The sequence below is a fragment of the Ranitomeya imitator genome, chromosome 3, assembly GCF_032444005.1.
Source record: "Ranitomeya imitator isolate aRanImi1 chromosome 3, aRanImi1.pri, whole genome shotgun sequence".
Lineage (NCBI taxonomy): Eukaryota > Metazoa > Chordata > Amphibia > Anura > Dendrobatidae > Ranitomeya > Ranitomeya imitator.
Window position 1 is genome coordinate 348,218,828 of NC_091284.1, and position 14,808 is coordinate 348,233,635.

Here is a 14,808-nt window from a genome sequence, read left to right on the forward strand (position 1 = left end):
AGAAGGATTTCGTTATATCCTTACCCCCCCTCCATTTAAGGTTGAAGGCTAGCCCCGCCAGAAACTTATTCAAACGTGTCACAGACCAACCTGCCTCCCAATGATGACCTAAGAACAACAACAAACCATACTCCTCCTCCATATCCTGGTCCATACTTGACATCCAGGATTCCCACAAGCTCCAAGCCTGATTCTAATGAGACCAAGATGAATCCGCGAGCGATTTGGTAAATAACTCTGTTACGGCCCTCGCGGCAGGTTCCACAACTCCACTGGACAATCCCGGCCCGCGCTCTCCGCCTGTGGTGCCAAATCCCGGAAAAGCTGCCACTGAAATTGAGAAAGAGCAACAACTATTGGATCAGGCGCTGACAAGCTAACTTCAGATACAATCCATAAGTTAAACTTAAGACCCAGGAAAACCAAGTGCTGCAAGACCTTCACTACTGCAGGCGTAGCCGCTGACAACGAGTTTACCGCCGTCACCGTTCCAACATGCTCACAATGAAAAGAAATCTTCAAATTCCTCAATTTGTCACCCCACAGGGCCAACGCAACTACCCTGGGGAACAAATGCAACAGTAGCCGGTTGTTTGTTAACCCCTCCTCCTTCCATTCTTCTGGCCAAGCCGCTGCTGACCAGCTACCATGAAAGAAAAGACCAAAGCCACTCATTTCAACGACATGCACCAAAATGCCCAAGGAGGTAGCATCTGCCACCGGCTGAATCCACAGAGATCTGCCATTGTACTCGTCCAGAAAATCCGCCCACATCTTCAAATCGTCCCGAAACTCTTTCTTTATCCTGATGAAATGCAAAGGGGACTTTACCCCTACTGTTGCCAAGGATAGGCGGCGGCAGAACGCTCGACCCATCGGCATGATCCTACATGCAAAGTTCAGTTTCCCTAACAACGATTGCAAACTGCGCAAATTTATCTTCTTCAAACCAATCGTATTAACCACATCTTGGCGCAACGCGGTAACCTTGTCTGCAGGTAGCCTACATTCCATTGCTACCATGTCGATTTCAATGCCTAGGAAGCTCAACACTGTAACCGGACCAACTGTTTTATCCTCCGCCAAAGGCACCCCGAAGTTTTTTGTCACACTCTCCATTGTATGCAACAAAATCGAACAATCTGCTGATTCCGCTGGCCCTATAAACAGAAAGTCATCCAGATAGTGCGAACATGAGCGTATCCCAGACACATCTTTCACCACCCATTCTAGGAACGTGCTGAAGGCCTCAAAGTAAGCACATGAAATCGAGCAACCCATGGGAAGACAACGATCAACAAAGAAGCCGCCATCCCAAAAACAACCCAATAAATGCAAACTGTCAGGATGAACTGGCAACAAACGAAAGGCCGCTTCGATGTCGGTTTTCGCCAACTTAGCCCCCTTTCCACATGCTCTAACCCACTCCATTGCTGAATCGAATGATAAGTACGACACCGAACTCAACTCGGGATCAATACCATCATTAACCGAAGATCCCTTCGGAAACGACAGGTGATGGATTAACCTAAATTTATTAGGTTCTTTCTTAGGGACCACGCCAAGAGGTGACACCCTCAGATTTGCAATCGGAGGGGCGACAAACGGGCCTGCCATTCTTCCCAGAGCAACTTCCTTATTCAACTTCTCCGACACGACCTCCGGGAATTGTAACGCCGATTTCAAATTTTTTCTTTTTAAACTAACATCCTGCTCAACATAAGGGATTTTGAAACCCTCCTTAAAACCGTCGCGCAATAAAACTGCAGCTGACCTATCAGGGTATCTACTTAGAAAGGCCTCCATCACGACCCACTGCACCGGAGTCACCCCTTTTGTCAGCTGAATCTCCAACTTTTTGCCTGTTACCCCTGAAACATTTTGAAGCGCTATGCACCCCCCCGCAGGTTGAACACTCGTGCCTATATTTACACTTGCTCCCGAATCTGCATACGCCATCATTGAAGGCGAAACACAGTCCCTTCTGCAAAGCCGCCGAGTGTCATGACTGCCCTGAACTCCCGGCGCCCCCGTGAAAAGGCTGGCTAGTCTGACCTAAACGGGACGGGACCATAACTCTCATCCACAACGCTATGTCCTTGTGATCCCACCTGATACTTGGCCTAAAAGCCTTACGCTGACGAAACTGTTTGTCATAGCGTAACCAACCCTGTCCCCCATAGGTCCTGTAAGCCTCCCCTATGGCATCTAAGTAACAAAATAATGCCGAGCAATTTTCCGGGGCCTTCTCCCCGATTACGCTAGCCATAATAGCGAAAGCTTGCAGCCAATTTGAAAATGATCTGGGAATCAGCCTATATCTCCGTTTCTCCTCATCTTCTTTTTTAGAGTCCTCCCTTCTAGGTCTATCCAAATTAAATCTCTCTAGGGGTAAAAGAGAAAATATTTCTATGTACTCCCCTTTCCAGATTTTTTCCCTAACCTCCTGTTTTAAATGTGCCCCTAACGGGCCCTCGAAGCAGACATAGACCTCCCCCCTAGCCGCATCGTCTAGTTGCGGTACATACTCCTTTTCCTTATCCTGCAAAGCTCCCTCACCTGGTGCATCAATTCCTGACCCAGGCCCTGGTGCTGTTCCGTCCTTCTCCCTTGATGAGCTCCCCGTGTCTGCCGCAGGACCCGCACTGCTGGATGTACCCGTAACTTCAGACAACTGTCTAGACCCCTCAAACGACCCCGTATTTCCCAACCAAGCAGCTGACGGCAAAGACCCCCTGCTAAGACCGGACCCCCACAAGCCCGCTAGCTCCCCTAAACCTCTAAGGATTAAACCCATACCCCCGCTAGCAACTCCCGAAGTAATGTCACTATTCCTAGCTTCAGGGGAAACTATGCCCGGCAAATTAAAGATAGGGAAAATGTTCTCACCTAGCTGCCTGGGTGCTGTGAGCCCAGCAGCCGAAGATCCAGCTCCCAGCCGAAGGTGTCCTGCATCCCGACCGGCTTGATCCGCGATGTTGCCCGCCGAACTCCTGGCGGCCGTATCCGTGTCCTGGCGACTCGGTGATGCCGTCGACTGCCCTGGTGCTGCGGAAAGGGAAAAGGCCGAGCCAGCATCCTGCCGACCGATGGAAGATGTGCGGCTCCTTGCCACGGATACGTCCCCGACACTGCGTACCGAAGCGACGGAATGTCGCCTGCCGGAATCCGGAAAATTTCCGCCACCACCAGCAGAGGACGCAGATCCAGGAAAGTTCCGGCCATCACCAGCAGAGGGCGCAGATCCAGGAAAATCCCGGCCATCACCAGCAGAGGGCGCAGCTGCAGGAAAATCCCGGCCAACACCAGCAGAGGGCGCTGAAGCTGTAATATCCAGGCCACCACCAGCAGAGGGCGCAGAACTTGCAATATCCAGGCCACCACCAGCAGAGGGCGCTGCTGCGTTGAAGACTCCAGAGCTGTGCGCTGCAGAAGGCCGCACGCTGATGCCAGGGCCAGCCGACTGCCGCCCGCATAATCCTCGGCGCTGAGGGGCCACCGCACCTGACCCCCGTCTCCTCGGCTGTCGCTGCCTCCCACGCTGAGCGGCGCCAGCGGGCATGCTGGCGGCCGCCGTACCGGCTCCTGCTCCTGCCGCCCCACGTCGCCCGGACACTGAAGGAGGGGAGGAAGGATCCACCCCCCGTTGTAGGCCCCGCCGCACTGGAGGATTCCTCCCGGCGCCGCGCTGTGAGGTGGAGGGAACAGCGCTGCTTACCGGAGGGTCCGCAGAGGGGCTCCTATTTCGGCGCCGGGCCCTGGGGATGATGTCCGGGCTTAGGCGCGCCGGAGGCCTAGTCCTCCGCGGCCGGCGCCCGTCCTGCGGTGCCTGCGATGGTGCTCCCGATGTCCCCTGGAGAAGGCTGTTAACGGATGCATTCAGCCAATCTGTCCCCTGGGAGCTGGCTGCCATCCGGAGATGCTGGAGGATCGCTTCAATATCCATGCTGGTAAGTGTGACAGATTCCTCACTTGTCACGCAGGCACCTAAAATGGATGCCTGCGTGAGGAGCGTGCCCCTTTTTATGTGCCCCCTCCCCGCAGTCCCCTAGTTCCACCCCTTATTTTCAAAAAATGCCCCTAAAGCCACCCCCTCAAGTTCCCAGTTAACCCCTTACCACCGTATCCCTTCTAACTGCTCCAGCTCCCCAGGTCCCACGTAACCCCGTCATGGCGGCCTCCCTTTACATGCCGTGGGCCCCCAGTACGGCCTTTCTGGCCAGATTTCTTACATTTCAATTTGCACCTGATTTTTTGCATAGTGGCCATCTTTTATGAGAAGACAACCCCACTAGAAGACCACTTTTCAATGTACACTGTAAAATAAAAATTGATCTTTCTAATGAAGCATCTGCTGTACTGTACTCTTCAATAGGGCTTTACACTCCCTTTGTTGTTGGTTCTAGGTTGTCAGAATCTTGAGCATATACAACCCCTGGTAAAAAAATATGGAATCACCGGCCTTGGAGGATGTTCACTCAGTTGTTTAATTTTGTAGAAAAAAGCAGATCACAGACATGGCACAAAACTAAAGTCATTTCAAATGGCAACTTTCTGGCTTTAAGAAACACTAAAAGAAATCAAGAACAAAAATGTGGCAGTCAGTAATGGTTACTTTTTTTTTTATCCAAGCATAGGGGAAAAATTATGGAATCACTCAATTCTGAGGAAAAAAATATGGAATCATGAAAAACAAACAAAAAAAAACACTCCAACACATCACTAGTATTTTGTTGCACCACCTCTGGCTTTTATTACAGCTTGCCGTCTCTGAGGCCTGGACTTAGGCCGGGATCACACATGCGAGAAACACGTCCGTGTCTCGCATGTGAAATCCAAGCTCTGGCGCCGGCACTTGGGAGCCGAGCATGCAGCTCCATGTGTTGCTATGTGGCCGCACGCTCCGCTCCCCAGTGCCGGCGCCAGAGCTTGGATTTCACATGCGAGACACGGACGTGTTTCTCGCATGTGTGATCCCGGCCTTAATGAGTGTCACACAGGACTCTTCATCAATCTGGCCCCTACTTTCTCTGATTGCCAGATCAACTTTGCAGGTTGGAGCCTTGTCATGGACCTTAATTTCTACAAAATTAAGCAACTGAATGAACATCCTCCAAGGCCGTTGACTCCATAATTTTTGCCAGGGGTTGTAAGGAGTACATTAAGGGTATGTGCACACGTCAGGATTTTTTCCTGACCAATTCCTGAGAATTCTGCCAGAAATCCGCGTGCTTTTTTCGCACGGATTTCTCGCGGAATTTGCGCGTTTTTTGCGCAGATTTTTTGCGGATTTCTTGCGGGTTTTTTTTTTTTCCCTGAATGACCTTTTTGATAGCAAATCCGCAAAAAATCCAGAAAAAGAATGAGCATGTCCGGATCTTTTGCGGGATGCGTTTTTTTTGCGGAAAAAAACGCTAACATCTGCACAAAAAATGCATTCTAAATGATAGGATGCATAATGTTAGCGTTTTTTTACTGGATTTATAGCGTTTTTATGGCGAAATTCCGCAAAAAAACGCTAAAAATCCTGACGTGTGCACATACCCTAAGGCTATGTGCACATGTTGCAGATTATTTGCGGTTTTTTAGCGTCTTTGCGCTATAAAAACACTATAAAACCGCAAATAATCTGCATACATTAAGCATCCCATCATTTATAATGGAGTCCGCAATTTCTGTGCACATGATGTGTGTTTTTCCGCATGAAAAACGCATTGCGGAAAAATAATGAACCTGTTCATTTAGGCTGTGTTCACACGTTGCGTTTTTTCGCGTTTTTTTTGCGGTTTTTCCCGATAAAAACGCTATAAAACCGCAAAAAAAACCGCATACAATAAGCATCCCATCATTTAGAATGAATTCCGGATGTTTTGTGCACATGATGCGTTTTTTTCCGCAAAAAAAACGCATACCGCACAAAATCCGGACATGCTCTATCTTTTTGCGGTTTTTCTGCGGATTTCCCACTCCAAAATGCATTGGGAAGTGTCCGGAAAAAAACGCAGAAAAAACGCGTCAAAATCGCGGCAAAAACGCATGCGGTTTTCTTGCGGATTTCATGCAGAAAATGTCCGGAATTCTCAGGAATTTTCTGCATGAATTCCTGAACGTGTGCACATAGCCTAATTTTGCGTTTTTTTCGCGGATTTCCCACTGTCTAATGCATTGGGAAATGTCCGGGAAAAAGCGCGCAAAAAACACGCAAAAAACGCGTCAAAAACACGTCAAAAACACGCAAAAACGCACAACAAAAAAAACGCATGCGGATTTCATGCGGAAATCTGGCAGAAATGTCCGGATTTCCACAAGAATTTTCTGCATGAATTCCTGAACGTGTGCACATAGCCTAAAAGTTTGTCCTTTTTACTTCTTTCACCACTTTTCAAAAATCCTTCCACACCGTAGTCTATAAACACATACAGTACATAAGTCAGTCCACAGTCTAGTATAAATGCTGCCAACCAAAACAATATTATTTTCCTCCCGTCATTAGACCAAATATTTCAGGATTTTTTTTATGCCTGGAGCCCTTTGTTCCCTATGAGGGTATGTGTACACGTTCAGGATTTCTTGCAGAAAATTCCTGAGAATTCCGGACATTTTCTGCAAGAAATCTGCAAGAAAACCGCATGCGTTTTTGCCGCGGTTTTGCCGCGGTTTTTCCGGACACTTCCCAATGCATTTTGGAGTGGGAAATCCGCAAAAAAAACGGAAAATTAATGAACATGTTCCTTTTTTCGCCGCGGTGCGTTTTTTTCACGGAAAAAACGCATCATGTGCACAAAACATGCGGAATTCATTCTAAATGATGGGATGCTTATTGTATGCGTTTTTTTTGCGGTGTTATAGCGTTTTTATCAGAAAAAAACGCAAAAAAACCGCAACGTGTGAACACAGCCTAAATGTTTATAGAGACGTTATTGGCCATGTAGAGAGGATTCATTGCAGGCTACAAGCTGTTGTGAAAACGTCTGTAATCTGTTGATGGGCTTTAGGGAAACAGCAGGGAATGTGATTTCCCTATGGCTTCCTTGCTACAGCTTCACATCCTGCTTGTGAGAGTACAGTAGTGAGTTGTGATAATGGAATTACCTAAAGTCTTAGGGTACCGTCACACAGTGGCACTTTTGTCGCTACGACGGTACGATTCGTGACGTTCCAGCGATATCCGTACGATATTGCTATGTCTGACACGCAGCAGCGATCAGGGATCCTGCTGAGAATCGTACGTCATAGCAGATCGTTTGGAACATACTTTCGTCGCTGGATCTCCCGCTGTCATCGCTGGATCGGTGTGTGTGACACCGATCTAGCGATGCGTTCGCTTGTAACCAGGGTAAACATCGGGTTACTAAGCGCAGGACCGCGCTTAGTAACCCGATGTTTACCCTGGTTACCAGCGAAAATGTAAAAAAAAAAAACAGTACATACTTACATTCCCGCACTCACTGACTGCCGGCCGTAAAGTGAAAGCAGAGCACAGCGGTGACGTCACTGACGTGCTTTCACTGTACGGCCGGCAGTCAGTGAGTGCGGGAAGCAGACGGCAAGGGACAGACACCGGAATGTAAGTATGTACTGTTTGTTTTTTTTTACGCTGGTAACCAGGGTAAACATCGGCCCTGCGCTTAGTAACCCGATGTTTACCCTGGTTACCCGGGGACCTCGGCATCGTTGGTCGCTGGAGAGCTGTCTGTGTGACAGCTCTCCAGCGACCACACTACGACTTACCAACGATCACGGCTAGGTCGTATCGCTGGTCATGATCGTTGGTAAATCGTATAGTGTGACGGTACCCTAAGGCCATTTTACAGCTGCGGGACCGCAGCAGTTTCCATAGCGTTTACAGTAACCTGTAAACCCTATGGAAACCGCAAACTACTGTGCACATGCTGCGGGAAAAACCGTGCGGGAACGCAGTGGTTTACAACCCGCAGCATGTCACTTCTTTGTGCAGAATCGCAGCGATTCTGCACCCATAGGAATGCATTGATCCGCTTACTTCCCGCATGGGGCTGTGCCCACCATGCGGGAAGTAATGCGGATAATGTGCGGGAAGTACCCGGGGAACCATATTTGTGGGTAAAAAAAAAAGAATTAAAATAAAAAAAATAAGCTATACTCACCTCTCAGCGCTGCACGCGGCCGTCCGGTCTCAGGTTTGCTATGCGACCAGGACCTGCGGTGACGTCGCGGTCACATGACCGTGACGTCACGAAGGTCCTTCTCGCCCAACATCTTTGGAACCGGACCGCCGCCTGCAGCGCCGAGGAGATCGGGACGTCAGAGGGTGAGTATATCATTATTTTATTATTTTTAACATTACTACTGATGCTGCATATTGCTGCATATGCAGCATCAATAGTAGGAGTAAAATCCCGCAGCGTAACCCGCAGGACAAAACGTGATAAATCTGCAGGGATAACCGCAGCGGCTTTGCCCTGCAGATTTATCAAATCCGCTGCGGGAGAACCCGCAGGGACCCGACGCTATGTGTGAACATAGCGTCGGGTCCCTTCACACTGAACAACTTAACAACGATAGCGATCCGTGACGTTGCAGCGTCCTGGATAGCGATATCGTTGTGTTTTGACACGCAGCCGCGATCAGGATCCTGCTGTGACATCGCTGGTCGGAGTTAGAAGGCCAGAACTTTATTTCGTCGCTGGATCACCCGCTGACATCGCTGGATCGGCGTGTGTGACGCCGATCCAGCGATGTCTTCACTGGGCCGCGCTTAGTAACCCGATATTTACCCTGGTTACCATTGTAAAAGTAAAAAAAAAAAAACATTACATACTTAAATTCCGGTGTCTGTCGCGTCCCTCACCGTCAGCTTCCCGCACTGACTGTGAGCGTCGGCCGGCCGTAAAGCAGAGCACAGCGATGACGTCACCGTTCTGCTTTACGGCCGGCGCTTACACAGTGCAGGGAAGCTGACGGCGAGGGACGCGACAGACACCGGAATGTAAGTATGTAGTGTTTGGTATTTTTTACATTTACAATGGTAGCCAGGGTAAATATCGGGTTACTAAGCGTGGCCCTGCGCTTAGTAACCCGATGTTAACCCTGGTTACCCTGGGACCTCGGCATTGTTGGTCGCTGGAGTTTAACATTGTGTGTCAGCTCTCCAGCGACCACACAAAGACTAAACAGCGACGCTGCAGCGATCGGCATCGTTGTCTACATCGCTGCAGCGTCGCTTAATGTGACGGTACCTTTAGTTGTGTGCTGCTGAAACAAAGAAACACTCTCTATGAGTCGTTTGATGAGTAATAACTAGGGATGAGCGAATAGCCTCGGGTAACTCCTTATCCGAATAGCTATAGGTTACCGAATAGATGCATCGGGAACAAGGATACCTGGAGCTCTCCGGATAACCAGCTGTTTTGTTGGGCTATCCATGCATGTGCTGTGACTGTCACACAGCTGCGACACATGCAGGGGCGGCGCTGAACAGCTGATTTCCGGGAGCGATATCTGAGTTATTCGGTAAGCGCTATAGCTATTTGGATAATGAGTTATACGAAGCTATTTGCTCATCCCTAATAATAACTCTTGTCTTCAGTTTTAATTCAATAAATATAAAAAAGCATAAATGTATTCACATGATATATGGATCACAAACCAAACCAAGAGCCTTGTGTACACCTGGCAGTATTTATGCCTCTACAGCTACAGAACAGCACCTGAAACAGGTCAACACTCACAACTCTTTGGTTGAAATCAAAGACAAATGTTCAGTCTATATCGATAACATTGAGGGTCTTAGATTTAGTACCTTTGGTGTGTGGGGGGGGGGGGGTGGCACAGTAACTGCTTTCATATTAGGGCTTGTATTCACTTGCGAGGAACACGTCCGTGTCTCGCATGTGGAAACGAAGCTCTGGTGCCGGCACTCCGGAGCGGAGCGTGTGGCTGCATGTGTTGCTATGCAGCCGCACGCTCCGCTCCACAATGCCTGCGCCAGAGCTTCGTTTCCACATGCGAGACACGGACGTGTTCCTCGCAAGTGAAAACAAGCCCTTAGAGTGTAATAATGAAGTGAGGTTTGCAAGGGAGACCAAAAGCAGTAAAAAAAGGATTTTGAGGGTAGGTCAGCGATTAATAGAATGGTATCTAACAGGAACAAATGCAAGATTCTTCATCAGGGCAAGAAAATGAAAAAATTACATCTACAGAAAGGGTTGAATAGAACTAAGCAACAGTGGTTGAAAAAGACTAGGGCTTTGCTCACATCTGTGCTACATATATCTGTATCTCTCTTCCACAATAAAGGACCAGAAATACAAAATAACAATACCGAAAACAAAGGAGAGCAGTAAAAACTATTCTGGAATCAGTAAAGGAGCCTCCATCGCAGTTGGGAACAGAGCCTTAAAGGGACTCTGTCACCTGAATTTGGCGGGACTGGTTTTGGGTCATATGGGCGGAGTTTTCAGGTGTTTGATTCACCCTTTCCTTACCCGCTGGCTGCATGCTGGCTGCAATATTGGATTGAAGTTCATTCTCTGTCCTCCATAGTACACGCCTGCGCAAAGCAATCTTGCCTTGTGCAGTCGTGTACTATGGAGGACAGAGAATGAACTTCAATCCAATATTGCAGCCTGCATGCAGCCAGCGGGTAAGGAAAGGGTGAATCAAACACCTGAAAACTCCGCCCATATGACCCAAAACCAGTCCCGCCAAATTCAGGTGACAGGTTCCCTTTAACAATGATTGCCATGCCAAGCAGATCATCAAAAAGAATACATTTTGTACATGAAGACCAAAGGTTTTTTTAGCTTCATATTTCAATCCTCTCAAATCTCCATGGCAACATGGAACTTACAGGATTGAGTGCTTGTTATATGCGGCCATAGCGTTGTCACTGTGACATCACTGACTACCAGTTCATAATATATACCACAGCAAACACTGAATAACACATATCAATAGTTTTATTTCCTTTCCTAATTGACGCAGCACTTTTCACAAAATCTCTTTCAATATCTTATCAGTACGTCTCACATTTCTGCTAACAAACCTGATTAACCCCTTTCTGATCTCGGACGGGATAGTACGTCCGAAGGCAGAACCCTCGCTTTCATGCGGGCTTCGGCGGTGAGCCCGCATCAAATCCGGGACATGTCAGCTGTTTTGAACAGCTAACATGTGCCTGCAATAGGCACGGGTGGAATCGCCAACCGCCCACGCCTACTAGCTAGTGAAATGCCGCTGTCAAACTCTGACAGCGGCATTTAATAAGCGCTTCCGGCCATCGGGACGAAACTACGCGCACCGGTGACCCCCGATGACGTGATCAGGGGTCATCGGTGCCTTGGCATAACAACCAAAGGTCTCCTGCAGACCTCTATGGTTGTTGATGGCAGATTGCTGGGAGCGCCACCCTGTGGTCGGCGCTCATAGCAATACAGAAATTCTACTACATAGGAGTGATCTGATGATAGCTCCTATGTAGCAGAGCCGATCAGGCTAGGCCAGCTTCTAGCCTCCCATGGAGGCTATTGAAGCATGGCAAACGTAAAAAAAAAAGTTGAAAAAAAATATTAAAAAATTATTTAAAAAGTTAAAAGAATTCAAATCACCCCCCTTTCGCCCCATTCAAAATAAAAAATAAAATCAAACCTACACATATTTGGTATCGCTGTGTTCAGAATCACTCAATCTATCAATAAAAAAAAGGACTAACCTGATCGATAAACAGCGTAGCGAGAAAAAAATTCAGAACACCAGGATTACGATTTTTGGCCCCATGACATTGAATTAAGATGCAATAACGGACGATCAAAAGATCGTATCTGCACCAAAATGGTATCATTAAAAACGTCAGTTCGGCACGCAAAAAATAAGCCCTCATCCGACCCCAGATCATGAAAAATAGAGACGCATCGGTTGTTTGCTTGGTCCCAGTGTTGCTCCACGCTTTTTGTGACGTCACACAGTGAGTGCTCCCGTCGGCCATTTTTTCTTTTCCTTCACTGCCTCCAGGGACGCCACCGGCCGAGGTGTTCCTGGTTTCTACGCCGACTCATCGCCTTCCTGTTTGGCTGCTGCCACCTGGCACTGGCCTCCTCGCCCAGTACTTGTTCCTCAGTGTCAGCGTCTCATGTGCCAGACTCTTTTCCTGAGCGCTCGGATCCTTGGTACCTCTGGCACTACGTCCAACATCAGACTTCGGTGAGTCAGACTCGTATTGGTTAATGCCAACACCTCTGGTACCACGTTGTGCTCAGCATAGTATTTATCACAGTGCACTTATCCTTCCTATTTTTTTTTTCCATTATATTTAGCAGGGACTCAGCGGGGAGTTTATTAATAGGGGTAACTTTGGTATACTCCACCTGTTGGTATATTGATTCCTCAGCACAGATAATTCCTTTTAGCGCAGTATGATCCTGTTTTACTGATATTGTTTACTTACATTGACAGCCCCAGCATCGGCTGTTTTGATACCAGCAGCAAAGGGTATCTTTTCTATTGGTAGCGCTGGTGTTTTCCTTTGTTAAAGGGAACCTGTCAGTAAGATCAACCCTCCCAAGCTGTCTACATGGGCAGGCAGGTCATAGGAAGATGAATCAAACAACACTTTGATATCTGAGATCCGATGTCTTATTCCATATTCTTTTTAGATGTAAATGGGTTGTTAGGAACTATGGGCCGGACACTGATCTGCATGAGACTCTGCCTCTGAGGCTTATTGTAAAGGAAAGGATGCGAATGTGAGACATGTAACTACCATACAACAGTAAAATTGAACTTTGTCTTGTAACTTACAAACATATTACATTGCACCAATATTGCAAGTCTGGCTGCCTGTGAGAAGGCAGCTGAAGTACTGAGAGGAACCTGCAGATGTGTCAGTAAGGACTCACTCACACCACCGTATAAATCGGACACGTGCACTCCGACAGAAAAAAGTATTGCATTCGGACCAAAGTTATTCAATGAGGCAGTGCTGATCTACATAATTTTTCTTTGGCATGAGTAAATAATTGCAGAATGCAGAAATCGGATGCCATACGGACCATCAGTATAACATCTCTAAGGATATGTGTCCACCGTCCATAATGACGGCGCTTTGGACGGAGCGGAAAACCCGCTCCGCCCAAAGCGCCGCCCCCTTCTGTACGCGCGGTGATTCCGGATGCGTTCATAGAACACATCCAGAATCTCCGCACCCCATACATAGGGTCCTGTAATTTACGTTGCGGTGACGGAGCGTCACCGCAAGGTAAACAGACATGCTGCGTTCTAAAAAGACGCGCCGCAAGCCCGTTAACGCAGGGCCGCCGGATGCGTGTTCGCACGCATAGTGAAGACGGGATTTCATAAAATCCCCTCCACTATGCTGTAACATCTGGACGCTGCGGTTTGAAAGCTGTGGTTGTATGTAGCGTTCAATCCGCAGCTAATCCGGATGTAAACCGGCCCGTGGACACATCCCCTTAGATGACAAACTGTAAATGGTCATGATTAATAGCTGCTGAGAAAAAAAACGGATTGTACACAGACAGCACACGAATGACAAATGAGAAACCATGAGTCCCACTCTCCTGGATGAGAATGGGAGCAATTATTTTTATATACGCTCTTGTGACCCCAGCCTTGTAACCACACACAGCTCTGCAGTGATACCAGGAGAGCAGAGAGCCGCCGTTACACATCACACTGGTAACACTGGTAAAAATTACACATCACACCGGTAACACTGGTAACCATTACACATCACACCGATAACCATTACACATCACACTGGTAACACCGATAACCATTACACATCACACTGGTAACACCGATAACCATTACACATCACACCGTTAACACTGGTAACCATTACACATCACACTGGTAACACTGATAACCATTACACATCACACCGGTAACACTGGTAACCATTACACATCACACCGGTAACACTGGTAACCATTACACATCACACCGGTAACACCGATAACCATTACACATCACACTGGTAACACCGATAACCATTACACATCACACTGGTAACACCGATAACCATTACACATCACACTGGTAACACCGATAACCATTACACATCATACCGGTAACACTGGTAACCATTACACATCACACCAGTAACAATGGTAACCATTAAACATCACACCGGTAACACACACATCACACCGGTAACACTGATAACCATTACACATCACACTGGTAACCATTACACATCACACCAGTAACAATGGTAACCATTACACATCACACCGGTAACACTGGTAACCATTACACATCACACCGGTAACACTGATAACCATTACACATCACACTGGTAACACTGGTAACCATTACACATCACACCAGTAACAATGGTAACTGTTAAGACACGGTGGTTTAGGAGCAACATGGAACGAGCTCTGAAGGAAGTGGTAAATGTACTGACTGCAGTCCCTAAGCTCAACACAACACTAGAAGTAGCCGTGGGATGCTCCTAACTCTCCCTAGGCACCTCGTCACCGCCTAAGAGCTAACTACCCCTAAAGATAGAAGCAGGAAAACTATCTTGCTTCAGAGAAAATCCCCAAAGGATAGATTAGCCCCCCACAAATAATGACTGTGAGTGGAAAGGGAAAAGACATACACAGAATGAAACCAGGATGAGCACAGGAGGCCAGTCTAGCTTGATAGATAGGACAGGATGAAATACTGTGCGGTCAGTATAAAACACTACAAAAATCCACGCAGAGTTTACTAAAAATCTCCACACCTGACTAAAGGTGTGGAGGGTAAATCTGCTTCCCAGAGCTTTCAACAAGACAGAATGAATTCATACTGATAACGCTG

The 14,808-nt window shown here is 47.7% G+C and overlaps 1 protein-coding gene and 1 long non-coding RNA gene across 2 annotated transcripts in view; one reads left to right on the forward strand and one right to left on the reverse strand.

Annotated features, from left to right (window-relative positions):
- SDC3 (syndecan 3) overlaps positions 1-14,808 on the reverse strand; it is a 154,517-nt gene that overhangs the window by 121,094 nt on the left and 18,615 nt on the right. The window lies entirely within an intron of this gene.
- The window catches only part of LOC138672088 (uncharacterized), a 38,438-nt gene that overhangs the window by 9,062 nt on the left and 14,568 nt on the right, over positions 1-14,808 (forward strand). The window contains exon 2 of the long non-coding RNA XR_011319570.1: positions 11,992-12,180. This is a non-coding gene — a long non-coding RNA (uncharacterized lncRNA). The remainder of the gene's footprint in view (positions 1-11,991; positions 12,181-14,808) is intronic.